A 15,868-nucleotide genomic window follows, 5' to 3' on the forward strand; every position below is an offset into this window, starting at 1 on the left:
CATAGCAGTCAGATGCCTACAAGATTGTGCTGTAGAAATAACTTCCATGTTTTCACCTGCAATGTGTATCCTCACCTCTGTCTCCCATTCAGTAACACTATCAGTTTCCTCATCTGTCCTTTCTACTTTCTTTAAAAGAGGATGCCGATTGCAGACAACACATGACAGAGGCATTTCAGATCAGAGAGGAAAGTTTTTTGAGATATACTTGGTTTTAGTTTAAAGCAGAATTTCCTGAAGATTTTTAGTTCCAATACCATATTCAAGAGGATGATAATGAAACTCGTAGTAAACATTTGGCAAAACATAGGTTATGGGGCAGCCATCTCCTAGAAACACTTCATCGGGGTTTATATATGAAATGTGAAATATTGTAGGTTTAATCCTGGCACAGAACCAAAACTGAGTGTGTTGCATTTGAACAGCTGACCAGTCCCCAGCACAGGCCCATATCAAGGAACAGAGAAGAAAGAATCCTTTTAACCCCAGAAAGGTCTTCATTTGCCCAAATTGAAAACCAAATTTCTCTCAGGAAACTAATGTTGGGTTTAATTAAAATATAAATTGGTCATATGTTTTCAAAATTAAATTATATATGTGTTTGTTTGTCTCTATAAATATGTCCCCAACTTTGCTTATGGCTTATCTTATATATTTTTTGGCTGAGTTTCAATGATTGTCTTATCTTGTGTAGATGAGTAGTCATTAAAATAGTCTTAATTTTACCATGTGTATAATTACAAATCTATACTTCCTTTGTGTGAGAGAAAATCTGTGAACAAAATTTAATTTTTGGAAAGCTTTATAACTCTATATTTTTTTCTTTTAAAAATTGTAGGCCGGGCGCGGTGGCTTATGCCTGTAATCCCAGCACTTTGAGAGGCCAAGGCGGGTGGATCACGAGGTCAGGAGATCGAGACCATCCTGGCTAACATGGTGAAACCCCGTCTCTACTAAAAACACACACAAAAAATTAGCTGGGCGTAGTGGCGGGTGCCTGTAGTCCCAGCTACTCGGGAGGCTGAGGCAGGAGAATGGCGTGAACCCGGGAGGCAGAGCTTGCAGTGAGCCGAGATCGCACCACTGCACTCCAGGCTGGGTGACAGAGCGAGACTCCGTCTCAAAAAAAAAAAAAAAATTGTAATTGTGTTAAAAACACATAATGTAAAATTTACCATCTTAATTCTTTTTAAGTGTATATTTCATTAGTGTTAAGCACATTCGCGTAGTTATGCAAAGGATCTGTAGAACTTCTTTTTTTTTTTTTTTCTTTTATTTATTTTTTCTTTTTTATTTTTTATTATACTTTAGGGTTTTAGGGTACATGTGCACAATGTGCAGGTTTGTTACATATGTATCCATGTGCCATGTTGATTTCCTGCACCCATTTACTCGTCATTTAGCATTAGGTGTATCTCCTAATGCTGTCCCTCCCCCCTCCCCCCACCCCACAACAGTCCCCGGAGTGTGATGATCCCCTTCCTGTGTCCATGAGTTCTCATTGTTCAATTCCCACCTATGAGTGAGAACATGCGGTGTTTGGTTTTTTGTCCTTGCCATAGTTTACTGAGAATGATGTTTTCCAGTTTCATCCATGTCCCTACAAAGGACACGAACTCATCATTTTTTATGGCTGCATAGTATTCCATGGTGTATATGTGCCACATTTTCTTAATCCAGTCTATCGTTGTTGGACATTTGGGTTGGTTCCAACTCTTTGCTATTGTGAATAGTGCCGCAATAAACATACGTGTGCATGTGTCTTTATAGCAGCATGATTTATAGTCCTTTGGGTATATACCCAGTAATGGGATGGCTGGGTCAAATGGTATTTCTAGTTCGAGATCCCTGAGGAATCGCCACACTGACTTCCACAATGGTTGAAGTAGTTTACAGTCCCACCAACAGTGTAAAAGTGTTCCTATTTCTCCACATCCTCTCCAGCACCTGTTGTTTCCTGATTTTTTAATGATGGCCATTCTAACTGGTGTGAGATGGTATCTCACTGTGGTTTTGATTTGCATTTCTCTGATGGCCAGTGATGATGAGCATTTCTTCATGTGTTTTTTGGCTGCATAAATGTCTTCTTTTGAGAAGTGTCTGTTCATGTCCTCTGCCCACTTTTTGATGGGGTTGTTTGTTTTTTTCTTGTAAATTTGTTTGAGTTCATTGTAGATTCTGGATATTAGCCCTTTGTCAGATGAGTAGGTTGCAAAAATTTTCTCCCATTCTGTAGGTTGCCTGTTCACTCTGATGATAGTTTCTTTTGCTGTGCATAAGCTCTTTAGTTTAATGAGATCCCATTTGTCGATTTTGGCTTTTGTTGCCATTGCTTTTGGTGTTTTAGACATGAAGTCCTTGCCCACGCCTATGTCCTGAATGGTATTGCCTAGGTTTTCTTGTAGGATTTTAATGGTTTTAGGTCTAACATTAAGTCTTTAATCCATCTTGAATTAATTTTTGTATAAGGTGTAAGGAAGGGATCCAGTTTCAGCTTTCTACATATGGCTAGCCAGTTTTCCCAGCACCATTTATTAAATAGGGAATCCTTTCCCCATTTCTTGTTTTTGTCAGGTTTGTCAAAGATCAGATAGTTGTAGCTATGCGGCATCATTTCTGAGGGCTCTGTTCTGTTCCATTGATCCATGTCTCTGTTGTGGTACCAGTACCATGCTGTTTTGGTTACTGTAGCCTTGTAGTATAGTTTAAAGTCAGGTAGCGTGATGCCTCCAGCTTTGTTCTTTTGGCTTAGGATTGACTTGGCGATGCGGGCTCTTTTTTGGTTCCATATGAACTTTAAAGTAGTTTTTTCCAATTCTGTGAAGAAAGTCATTGGTAGCTTGATGGGGATGGCATGGAATCTATAAATTACCTTGGGCAGTATGGCCATTTTCACGATATTGATTCTTCCAACCCATGAGCATGGAATGTTCTTCCATTTGTTTGTATCCTCTTTTATTTCATTGAGCAGTGGTTTGTAGTTCTCCTTGAAGAGGTCCTTCACATCCCTTGTAAGTTGGATTCCTAGGTATTTTATTCTCTTTGAAGCAATTGTGAATGGGAGTTCACTCATGATTTGGCTCTCTGTTTGTCTGTGATTGGTGTACAAGAATGCTTGTGATTTTTGTACATTAATTTTGTATCCTGAGACTTTGCTGAAGTTGCTAACAGCTTAAGGAGATTTTGGGCTGAGACAATGGGGTTTTCTAGATATACAATCATGTCATCTGCAAACAGGGACAATTGGACTGCCTCTTTTCCTAATTGAATACCCTTTATTTCCTTCTCCTGCCTGATTGCCCTGGCCAGAACTTCCAGCACTATGTTGAATAGGAACGGTGAGAGAGGGCATCCCTGTCTTGTGCCAGTTTTCAGAGGGAATGCTTCCAGTTTTGGCCCTTTCAGTATGATATTGGCTGTGGGTTTGTCATAGATAGCTCTTATTATTTTGAGATACGTCCCATCAATACCTAATTTATTGAGAGTTTTTAGCATGAAGGGTTGTTGAATTTTGTCAAAGGCCTTTTCTGCATCTATTGAGATAATCATGTGGTTTTTGTCTTTGGTTCTGTTTATATGCTGGATTACATTTATTGATTTGCGTATGTTGAACCAGCCTTGCATCCCAGGGATGAAGCCCACTTGATCATGGTGTATAAGCTTTTTGATGTGCTGCTGGATTCGGTTTGCCAGTATTTTATTGAGGATTTTTGCATCAATGTTCATCAAGGATATTGGTCTGAAATTCTCTTTTTTGGTTAAGTCTCTGCCAGGTTTTGGTATCAGGACGATGCTGGCTTCGTAAAATGTGTTAGGGAGGATTCCCTCTTTTTCTATCGATTGGAATAGTTTCAGAAGGAATGGTACCAGTTCCTCCTTGTACCTCTGGTAGAATTCAGCTGTGAATCCATCAGGTCCTGGACTCTTTTTGGTTGGTAAGCTATTGATTATTGCCACAATTTCAGAACCTGTTATTGGTCTATTCAGAGATTCAACTTCTTCCTGGTTTAGTCTTGGGAGGGTGTTTTTGTCGAGGAATTTATCCATTTCTTCTAGATTTTCTAGTTTATTTGCATAGAGGTGTTTGTAGTATTCTCTGATGGTAGATTGTATTTCTGTGGGATCGGTGGTGATATCCCCTTTTTCGTTTTTTATTGCATCTATTTGATTCTTCTCTCTTTTCTTCTTTATTAGTCTTGCTAGCGGTCCATCAATTTTGTTGATCCTTTCAAAAAAACCAGCTCCTGGATTCATTAATTTTTTGAAGGGTTTTTTGTGTCTCTATTTCCTTCAGTTCTGCTCTGATTTTAGTTATTTCTAGCCTTCTGCTAGCTTTTGAATGTGTTTGCTCTTGCTTTTCTAGTTCTTTTAATTGTGATGTTAGGGTGTGAATTTTGGATCTTTCCTGCTTTCTCTTGTGGGCATTTAGTGCTATAAATTTCCCTCTACACACTGCTTTGAACGTGTCCCAGTGATTCTGGTATGTCGTGTCTTTGTTCTCGTTGGTTTCAAAGAACATCTTTATTTCTGCCTTCATTTCATTATGTACCCAATAGTCATTCAGGAGCAGGTTGTTCAGTTTCCATGTAGTTGAGCGGTTTTGAGTGAGTTTCTTAATCCTGAGTTCTAGTTTGATTGCACTGTGGTCTGAGAGACAGTTTGTTATAATTTCTGTTCTTTTACATTTGCTGAGGAGAGCTTTACTTCCAACTATGTGGTCAATTTTGGAATAGGTGTGGTGTGGTGCTGAAAAAAATGTATATTCTGTTGACTTGGGGTGGAGAGTTCTGTAGATGTCTATTAGGTCCACTTTGTTTAGAGCTGAATTCAATTCCTGAATATCCTTGTTAACTTTCTGTCTCGTTGATCTGTCTAATGCTGACAGTGGGGTGTTAAAATCTCCCATTATTATTGTGTGGGAGTTTAAGTCCCTTTGTAGGTCACTGAGGACTTGCTTTATGAATCTGGGTGCTCCTGTGTTGGGTGCATATATATTTAGGATAGTTAGCTCTTCTTGTTGAATTGATCCCTTTACCATTATGTAATGGCCTTCTTTGTCTCTTTTGATCTTTGTTGGTTTAAAGTCTATTTTATCAGAGACTAGGATTGCAACCCCTGCCTTTTTTTGATTTCCAGTTGCTTGATAGATCTTCCTCCATCCCTTTATTTTGAGCCTATGTGTGTCTCTGCACGTGAGATGGGTTTCCTGAATACAGCACACTGATGGGTCCTGACTCCTTATCCAGTTTGCCAGTCTGTGTCTTTTGGTTGGAGCATTTAGCCCATTTACATTTAACGTTAATATTGTTATGTGTGAATCTGATCCTGTCATTATGATGTTAGTTGGTTATTTTGCTCGTTAGTTGCTATAGTTTCTTCCTAGCCTCGATGGTCTTTACAGTTTGGCATGTTTTTTCAGTGGCTGGTGCCGGTCGTTCCTTTCCATGTTTAGTGCTTCCTTCAGGAGCTCTTTTAGGGCAGGCCTGGTGGTGACAAAATCACTCAGCGTTTGCTTATCTGTAAAGTGTTTTATTTCTCCTTCACTTATGAAGCTTAGTTTGGCGGGATAGGAAATTCTTGGTTGAAAATTCTTTTCTTTAAGAATGGTGAATATCAGCCCCCACTCTCTTCTGGCTTGTAGAGTTTCTGCTGAGAGATCAGCTGTTAGTCTGATGGGCTTCCCTTTGTGGGTAACCCGACCTTTCTCTCTGGCTGCCCTTAACATTTTTTCCTTCATTTCAACTTTGGTGAATCTGACAATTATGTGTCTTGGAGTTGCCCTTCTCGAGGAGTATCTTTGTGGCGTTCTCTGTATTTCCTGAATCTGAATGCTGGCCTGCCTTGCTAGATTGGGGAAGTTCTCCTGGATAATATCTTGCAGAGTGTTTTCCAACTTGGTTCCATTCTCCCCATCATTTTCAGGTACACCAATCAGACGTAGGTTTGGTCTTTTCACATAGTCCCAAATTTCTTGGAGGCTTTGTTCATTTCTTTTTATTCTTTTTTCTCTAAACTTCCCTTCTCTCTTCATTTCATTCATTTCATCTTCCATCAGCGATACCCTTTCTTCCAGTTGATCGCATCTGCTACTGAGGCTTCTGCAATCTTCGCGTAGTTCTTGAAACTTGGCTTTCAGCTCCATCAGCTCCTTAAAGCCCTTCTCTCCATTGGTTATTCTAGTTATCCATTCTTCTAATTTTTTTCAAAATTTTTAACTTCTTTGCTATTGTTTTGAATTTCCTCTCGTAGCTCAGAGTAGTTTGATCGTCTGAAGCCTTCTTCTCTCAACTCATCAAAGTCATCCTCCATCCAGCTTTGTTCCGTTGCTGGTGAGGAACTGCGTTCCTTTGGAGGAGGAGAGGTGCTCTGTTTTTTAGAGTTTCCAGTTTTTGTGCTCTGTTTTTTCCCCATCTTTGTGGTTTTATCTACTTTTTGTTTTTGATGATGGTGATGTACAGATGGGTTTTTGGTGTGGATGTCCTTTCTGTTTGTTAGTTTTCCTTCTACCAGACAGGCCCCTCAGCTGCAGGTCTGTTGGAGTTTACTAGAAGTCCACTCCAGACCCTGTTTGGCTGGGTGCCAGCAGCGGTGGCTGCAGAACAGCGGATTTTCGTGAGACCACAAATTCAGCTGTCTGATAGTTCCTCTGAAAGTTTTGTCTCAGAGGATTACCCGGTTGAATGAGGTGTCAGTCTGTCCCTACTGGGGGGGTGCCTCCCAGTTAGGCTGCTCAGGGGTGAGGGACCCACTTTAGGAGGCAGTCTGTCAGTTCTCAGATCTCCAGCTGCGTGCTGGGAGAACCACTACTCTCTTCAAAGCTGTCAGTCAGACAGGGACATTTAAGTCTGTGGAGGTTCTTGCTGAGTTTTTGTTTGTCTGTGCCCTGCCCCCAGAGGTGGAGCCTACAGAGGCAGGCAGGCCTCCTTGAGCTGTGGTGGGCTCCACCCAGTTCGAGCTTCCTGGCTGCTTTGTTTACCTAAGCAAGCCTGGGCAATGGCGGGCGCACCTCCCCCAGCCTCGCTGCCACCTTGCAGCTTGATCTCAGACTGCTGTGCTAGCAATCAGCGAGACTCCGTGGGCATAGGACCCTCCGAGCCAGGTGCGGGACACAATCTCCTAGTGTGCCGTTTTCTAGGCCCATTGGAAAAGCGCAGTATTAGGATGGGACTGACCCAATATTCCAGGTGCCGTCTGTTTCCCCTTTCTTTGACTAGGAAAGGGAACTCCCTGACCCCTTGCGCTTCCCGAGTGAGGCAATGCCTCACCCTGCTTCGGCTCGCGCACAGTGCGCTTCACCGACTGTCCTGCACCCACTGTTAGGCACTCCCTAGTGCGATGAAACCGGTACCTCAAGCAGAAATGCAGAAATCACCAGTCTTCTGTGTCGCTGGGGCTGGGAGCTGGAGACCGGAGCTGTTCCTATTCAGCCATCTTGGCTCCACCCCCCAGGATCTGTAGAACTTCTATGTCTTGCAAAACTAAAGTTAAATGCCTGTTAAAACAATTGCCCATTTTAACATCCCTTTAGCCCTTCACAAACACCATTCTAAATTTTGTTCCTATGAGTTTGTCTACTTAAGATACCTGATTATGAATGGAATCATACACTGTCACTTTGTTCCTGGCTTATTTCAATTAACATGATATTCTCAAGAATTATCATATAATGTGACTTTTTAAAGACTAAATAATATTTCACTTTGTGTATGTGCCACTTGTCATTAATCTGTTCATTGGTCGAGGGAGGTCTGGGTTTCTTTCTGCCTTTTGGCTTGTGTTAATAGTGCTGCAATAAATTTGGGTGTGCAAACATCTCTTCCAGATCATGTGTTGCATATTTTAAATGCATACCCAGAAGGGGGTTTGCTGGATTATATAATAATCTCATTTTAAATTTTTTGAAGAGCTTTCATACTATTTTAAAAATTGGTTTGAGGGGATAGATTATTGTGACTTTGCTTTTCATTTTTCTAAAAGAGTAATATGGATTATCCTTTTAAATGCCTGGCCATTTGTATGTCTTCCTTGCCCATTCAAATATTTGCCCATTCTTAATCAAGTTATTAACTTTTTGTTGTTGAGTTTTAGGCGTTTATGTATTTTGAAAATTAACACCTACCAAATATGTGATTAGAAAATATTTTTACTCTTTTTGGTTATATGTATGTATGTATGCACATATATAACCCTATACAAGACAGGGTCTTGTTATGTTTTCATGGCTAATCTCAAACTTTTGGCCTCAAGTGATTGTTCTGCCTTGGCCTCCTAAAGTTATAGAATTATAGGCATGAACCACCATGCCCAGCTTTCACCCACTTATTAGGTGACATTTATATGTCACTGTTTTCGTTGATGTGTAGAATACTTGAAGCTTAATGTAGTCCCTTTTTTGTTCTTTTCCTTGTTGCTTATGAATTTGAGGTCATACTTAAGCAAAGAGTTTTAAGACTTATGTCATAAACTTTTCCCCTATGTTTACTTCTAAGCATTTTATTAGTTTTTATGTTTAAGTATTGAATCCATTAAAAAAACTTTTCTTTTTATATATGGTACAAAGGAAGCATCCAACTTTATTTTTTCTCTATAAATATTAAATTTTGAAAATTCTTTGTTAAACAGAATCTTATTTTTCTATTGCGTGGTCATGGAAACTTATGGAAGATTATTTTATCATGTATGCAAGGGTTTATTTCTGGGATGTCTATTTTGTTTCATCATCTATGTATCTGTTTTTGTGGCAGTACCATATTGTTTTTATTTTTGTAGCTTTGTATCATAATTTTAAATCAGAAAGTGTAATGCCTCTTTGTTCTTTTAAAGGGCCTTTGGTTAGTCACAGTTCCTAAACAACTTTTAGAATTATACACAAAAATTCTGCAGAAAAACATACCATTGGGATTTTGATAAAAATTACATTACATTTTTATATCATCATAAGCAGTACTGACAACTTTTTTTCTTTTTTTTTTGGAGATGGAGTTTTAGTCAGTCACTCAGGCTGAAGGGCAGTGGTGTGAGCTGTGTTCACTGCAGGCTCCACATACCAGGTTCAAGCAATTCTCCAGTCTCAGCCACCTGAGTAGCTGGGATTACAGTTATGCACCATCACATCGAGCTAACTTTTGTATTTTTAGTAGAGATGGGGTTTTGCAATGTTGGCCAGGCTAGTCTCAAACTTCTGACCTCACATGACCCACCCACTTTGGCCTCCCAAAGTCCTGGGATTACAGGCATGAGCCACTGCACCGTCCCTGACATCTTAACAATATTAAGTCACCTGACACTTGAGCAAGACTATATGAAAGATTTTGCTTAATTTCCTCTTATTTACGTATTTGCCACTTTTTCTTGCTTTTGATTTCTGGTTTCATTTACATTGTATGACTTCAGTTTTCTTAAATTTAATAAGACATGTTTCCTAGCAGAATGTACCATGTGTGATTGAGAATATTGCATATTTTGCTGCTTTGTGTTGGAGAGCTCTGTAAATGCTGTTTAGGTCTATAATGTTCAGGTTTTGCTTTCTTACTGATATTTCATCTGACTATTCTAGTCATTATTGAAAGTGGAGTGTTGAAGTCCACAATTGTTGTGTTGCTATATATTTCTTGCCTCACTTCTGTCAATATTTGTTTTACTTATTTGAAAGACGAGAATCAGTTGAACCTGGGAGGCGGAGGTTGAAGTGAGCCGATCGCGAGATCGTGCCACTGCCCTCCGGCCTGGGAGACAGAAACTCTGTCTCCAAAAAAAAAAAAAAAAAAAAAAAAGAAAGATGTCAGTGTTATTTATAGTAGTATAAAAATTTAATGTAATTTTTATCAAAATCCCAATGGTATGTTTTTGCAGATTTTTCAAATTATATATATGATTTATAAATTATTGTTATAGATTTCTTGCAAGTTAATCCATCTCACCGTTACATAATACCAATCTGTCTCTTGTTAAAATTTTGGACTTAAAATATATTTTGTTTAATTATGACCATGTAATTGTAGCTATTGTAGACCTCCAATTGTAGCTATTCTTTGCATAAAATGTATTTTCTTTATACTGTTACTTTCACCTTATTTGAGTCCTTAGAGCTAAAGTGACTCTTGTAGAGAGCACATTGCTGGATCGTCTTTGTTCTTAATCCGTTAAATTATTTTATTCATTTTCTTTAAGGTATTTAACTTTTTATATTTGAAGTAATTACTGAAGTTCATGAAGTTACTATTATTATGTGTAATTGTCTTCTGTGTTTCTTGTAGATGTGTTATTTATCATTTTTTCTCTTACTGCTTTATTTTTCCTTGTTGATTTTGTAGTGGCATGATTCAATTTCTCATTTGCTTTTGCAGACCATCTACAGGTTTTTTTAATCATCTTGAGAAATAAAGACTTCATAAAACATCTTAAAGTTATGACAATATATAACAACTATATTTCAATGGAATGCAAAGCTGTACCTCTTTATGCCCCCACTTTGTTGTTAATATCACATATTATCTTTTCTTATTGAGTATCTGTAACACATATTTATGCAGATTTATGCTTCATTTTTTAAATTCCATAGCAATAATGTGAAAGTTTTGTGCACCATCATTATGACAGTAGAGATTTCTATACTTGTTTATGTATTTACTTTTAATAGAGAGCTTTCTATTTGCATATCCTTTTATGATGCTGTGCAGCATATATTGTCATTTTTGGACGTGATAGACTTTCTTTTACATTTCCTTTAGCACTGTTCTAGTGGTTAGTAACACACTCAACTTTTATTTGTTTTGGAAATGCTTAATTTTTTTTTTCTGAAGTGAAATTATTACAGTTGGAGGTTTTTGTTTGGCAGTATTTCTTCTTGTTTAATTACCTTGTCATCTAGGGAGTTCTTAGCTACTTTTTAAAAATAATCTCTTTATTACTTTTCTCCTATATTCTTTTTCTAAGATGCCTTTGATAAATACAATGGTCCACTTGATGGTGTGCAGTAAGTCCCATTTTTCATTTTTTTTCTATTCTGTTTAAAAAATTTGTTTTCATGACTCTGTTTATAAGTACAATGTTATCAACTGTCTAATTTTTGTGCTTTATTAAGTCTGCTTTTGTGACTGTTGATTAAATTTTTAATATAGTTATTCTGTTCTTCAGAGTCACAATTTTTCTTGGTTTTTAAAAATCTTTTTACTGATGTCTCGTTTTCTTCATGCATCACTTCTTCTAATATTCTTTTGTTGTCTATGTTCTGTTTTTGTTCATTAAGAAGTTTTTTCTAACTACATTTCATTGAAAACTGCACTGAATGCTAAATGTCCACCTTTACAATACACGAATACAGTAATGGTAACTCACACTAAAACAAAACATACTTCTGATAGCCATTAAAGTTTTTCTTTTGTCACAAAAACAGGAATGTACTTATACAAAGGCTCAAAATAGGCCATCTTTTTAAACAAAAAGGCAATGATTCACAAAAGACTATGAATAGAACATGTAACTAATTGATACAAATCTAATAGGATTTGTTAAAATCATCCACATCCAATACATCTGAAGTGTTCTTGTATAAAATATCATGTGAAGAAAAGAAGACTTTATCAATATCTTAAAAAGTGGGTTTATTCATAGTCTGACAAGTTACCATTAAAAGTGTTTCCTATGACATAAGGAAATGCAATATTATTTTTCTTGAACCCTTTTAGCGCAAGACTTTCCACTCAATAAAATAGCAGAGGATCTGAAACTGAGAAAATATACTTGATTACTAACAGTTTGTGAAACTTAATACTTTTTTTTTTTTTTTGCATCACCAGAGGCTTTTACTGAACTTACAACCAATTTGCTGCTCAATATGCAGTTCAGATGTGAGAGATGCGTCTCTGTACAGGAGCCGGTACTGTCTTCAATCCTATGCGTGCAGGTGTCTACCACAGGCAAACAGTTTACTCCACATTTTCTAGTAATGTAATCTTCGTATTAGCAAAAAGCGGTAACCAGTCCCCGTAGACTGAAGACTGAAGTCACAGGATGGGGATTTCCTCTTCATGGCTTTTATTTTGATATTTGATGCAACATCTAAGCAGGGTGTTCAGGACCTGCTGTGCCCAAGGGACTGATAAAGGGAAAAGTTCTATTTATTCTTTGTGATTTGATGCACAGATGAAAAACTTGACACACAATAGTAGAAGTTGGTCGTTAATAAATCACACCCTAGTCTTTCAGAGCTTCCGTAAGCAGACGACATCTTCAGTTTTCTAGCTCTTGTAGTTTTAACACTGCAACAACAATGATGCATATGTCCAGAATCAGCTAAAAAGGCCGTCAGATTCTTTTTCTCTTAGATTATCTATTTTTCACTGTCTCTTGTTCCCAAGTGTATCTGAATGATTACCTTCCGGCATTCTCTGCTATTGCTTATTGGGGTGCTCAAGATTGTCCCCATGTTTTGTGGGCTGTTGGGAGAGGGCCCTTGGGAAGGATGTACCACTGTCGGGAGGTTGTCAGTCACTGGGATGTCTCCAGGGATGGTGCCTTCCATGGCTGCAGGAAGTTCTCCTGGAGCCACGCCCACCATGCCTGGCAGGTATCTGTAGGTAGCACCATTGAGCTCAGGATTAATTGCTTGCTGGTCTATTACTGACCAAAGTGCTGATGTGACAAAGAATTCCTTGTTCACACAGTTTCTTAAGCTTCATGGGATGTGACTTATGATGGCTCGGCGGATCTCAGTGGCAGCTGCCTCCCTCATCTCCAGTGACACTTGCTCGCTGTAGCAGGCAGTGAGAGGAGTGCAGATGAGATTCCGGGCATCTTTCAACAACTGAAGGGCTCCGACTCATTCACGCCGAGGGCTGCCCCTCGTATCCTGCCCTCCTTGAGGACCTGTGCTGAGGCTTTCTTGTCCACGAGGCCACCACTGGCTGCCTTCACAAGGAATGCTCCCTGCCTCATCTGCTTTATGGCAAAGTCATTGATAAGGTGGTGGTTTTGTTCGTTGAGATTGCAGAGCAAGGAGATGCAGTCGCTCTGATACAGCAAATCCTGCTGGGTTTAGACCCTATGCATGCCCAGGGACTGCTCGATCCCATCCTACAAAGGCCTTGGCTCGAACTGCAACCTCCTGCTGCCTGCGTCCGAGCCGATGAGGCCCAGCGTCTCCCCACAAATGCGGGCCGCTCCTGAGGCCACCTCGCCGATCTGCTCCACGCTGTGAACTCAGGTGCCTTCCTGCAGTGCCTGGTACAGCGACATGTTCCCCCGGTACAGTTTGAGGATGTGGCAGATGGTGGAGTCGGCTGTCTCTTCCACGGCTGCGGACGGGATGTTGCACACAGCAATTTCGAGCTTGCCAGCAGCCTTGATGGCCACGTTGTCATAGCCATTGCCTACCTGCAAGATCACTCTCAGGGCCTTGAACTTTTCCAGGTCCTCCCTGGTGAGGGAAATGGTGTGGTACATCATGGCACCCACGGCTTCGTTTAGAACTTTCTCGTGGGTCTCCTGCGTGGACTGAGCATCACAGAAGGCCACGGTAGCCAGGTCCTTCAGGATGGGCATGTCCACAGTGCAGTCGCGGCCATCCAGCAGCGCCACCACGGGGCGGGTGTTCAGGGGGCCTTTCATGATCTGGGGGCGAATTCCTTCACAAATTCTGTCCAACCGCTGTCTCTTGACTTAGCACCTATCCACAGGGGCCATTCTTTAGGGAACTTTGCAACTCTCAGATCAAAAGGCAAAGCAGTCCTCTAACAGATCAAAAGGCAAAGCAGTCCTCTAAGAACTTAGGGGAACTCGCAGGAGTCAGCGTGCATGACTCCACTATGAACCCAATATAAATTTGTTCACAAACTCTATAGTTCACACGATGGGCTGTCCATCTTTTTAAGGGAATACAGCTTCTTTGGTTCAAAACCATTTAAGGTGATGAAACCCATTTGCTTGCAACTCAGCCACCATCGCGCAGTCAATCAATGAATCTCACCACAACCCCAGGCTGAAGCCGCCTCCATCCCCAGCGATTGTGGACTCTGGGTGCTCCAGACCAGGGGTCATCGTGAGATTCTCCTTTGGATGGCCCTGTTCTACAGTAAAGGAAATATCTTTGGAATGTAAAAAGAGAGAGAATAATAGGCATCACCCCAGTAGGCAAGAATGAACAAATAACAAAGATGAGAGGTGCAAAGGCCAAGGAGGAAACTTTAAAAATGTGATGTGGGAAGTTCTGCTTCAAGGAAATTGCTTCAATGAAAAGAAGTAAATCCTAGATTTACTTCTTTTGCTGCCACAGATGGACATTTCCTACCCTATGCTTATTATGCTCGTAAATATTCTAAGGCTCCTCCTGTCCCTCCAGTAACATTCCAGGGCATTCACAGTGAGAGCCAAAGTTCTCCTCTTCTTTCTGTTATTCCCGTGAAGGCCTTGTGCTCTTAGTGCTTTTCCATTGTTTTTGGGGATCTGGGGAAATCTTCACATTTTGTGAGACTTCTATATTAAGCTATTTTGTAAAAATCTGTGCCTCATGTCAGAAGTTTTTGAGAGTAAAAGTGCAGACATTGAGGTTTGGTTCACATATTTTGGAAACACCAAGGACAAATGTTTCTGCTTCATAATTTTCAGTCCTATGATTTCAAATGTGATCCTGCAGATAAAACGGAAAAACTTTTATTAGAGCCAAAAGCACCTCAGCACATATGATAAAGTTGAATCTTCTATTTCACTTTATTTTTTTTTCATCTCTGGTAATGTAGGTCAAAAAGTTTATTTTCCTTAGTAGAAATTAACTTAAAAACATGAAGTCTCTATGCCAAGCGCCTCACCTGTAGAATAGTTTATTGTATCTACTCACCTCAAAGAATTTTTAAAGACCTTAGAAACCTGCCAAGAATAGAATAAATTCTTAATTGTTACATTATTTCTTAATGAGTTATTTTATTATTTAATCTTATATAAAGCTTAGTGGGACTGTGATCTGTACGTTTTCACTTTTTGATTTTTATGTATCCCAAATTAACCTATAATTTTAGCTTCAGGGGTTTCAGAATAGCATACTTAAATTTATGTGTTATATAAAAAGTGAATTAGATACTTAGTATGCACCTCATGTTAATGAAATTTTAGTTTGTGTGTCTAAGTTTACTGCATAGAAAAACTTATCATTAGTGTTTCTATTTACTTCCTCAACATTATCTGAATGATAGTATAATTTATTTCTAATTGCTTATTATATAGTAGTGTTTCATAGCATATTTTTCAATATTCATGTCGTTCCCATATTTAAAAATGTAAGGCTTTTCTTTACTTAAAAAAAAAATTATAGGCCAGTGAGGTTGCTCATGCTTGTAATCCCATCACGTTAAGAGGCCGAGGTGGGTGGATCACAATGTCAGGAGTTCAAGACCAGCCTGGCCAACATGGTGAAACCCCGTCTCCACTAAAACTACAAAAAAAAAAAAATAGACGGGCGTGGCGGTGGGTGCTTATAATCCCAGCTACTCGGGAGGCTGGGGCAGAGAACTGCTTGAGCCTGGGAGGTGGAGGTTGCAGTGAGCCGAGGTCTCGGCACTACACTCCAGCCTGGGTAACAGAGTGAGACTCCGTTCTCTAATATCATTGAAATCTTCATTAAAATTTTCTTCTAAATGTTCTTTATAGAATATTATAATGCATTTGTTGTGAAATTTTGTTGCTCTAACCATACGCTAATAATTCAAAATCTGCCCTTTATGGGTGTCCAGTTATGGTTGAATATTGCAGTTATCTAGAAAGAATCTTCTTCAGTTGCATGCTTTGTTTATTCAGTATTTCACAGGTTAATGTTTATTTAATTTTGTTTTGTAATATTTTATATTCCTGTATTTTCCTGTTAGGATAGGCTGTCTTA

General features: G+C 39.3%; 1 pseudogene; it reads right to left on the reverse strand.

Annotated features, from left to right (window-relative positions):
- Positions 1–12,392: 12,392 nt before the first annotated feature.
- LOC100580381 lies at positions 12,393–13,683 on the reverse strand (annotated as a pseudogene).
- Between the last annotated feature and the right edge of the window lie 2,185 nt (positions 13,684–15,868).

Source organism: Nomascus leucogenys, chromosome 12 (genome assembly GCF_006542625.1).
Source record: "Nomascus leucogenys isolate Asia chromosome 12, Asia_NLE_v1, whole genome shotgun sequence".
Classification (NCBI taxonomy): domain Eukaryota; kingdom Metazoa; phylum Chordata; class Mammalia; order Primates; family Hylobatidae; genus Nomascus; species Nomascus leucogenys.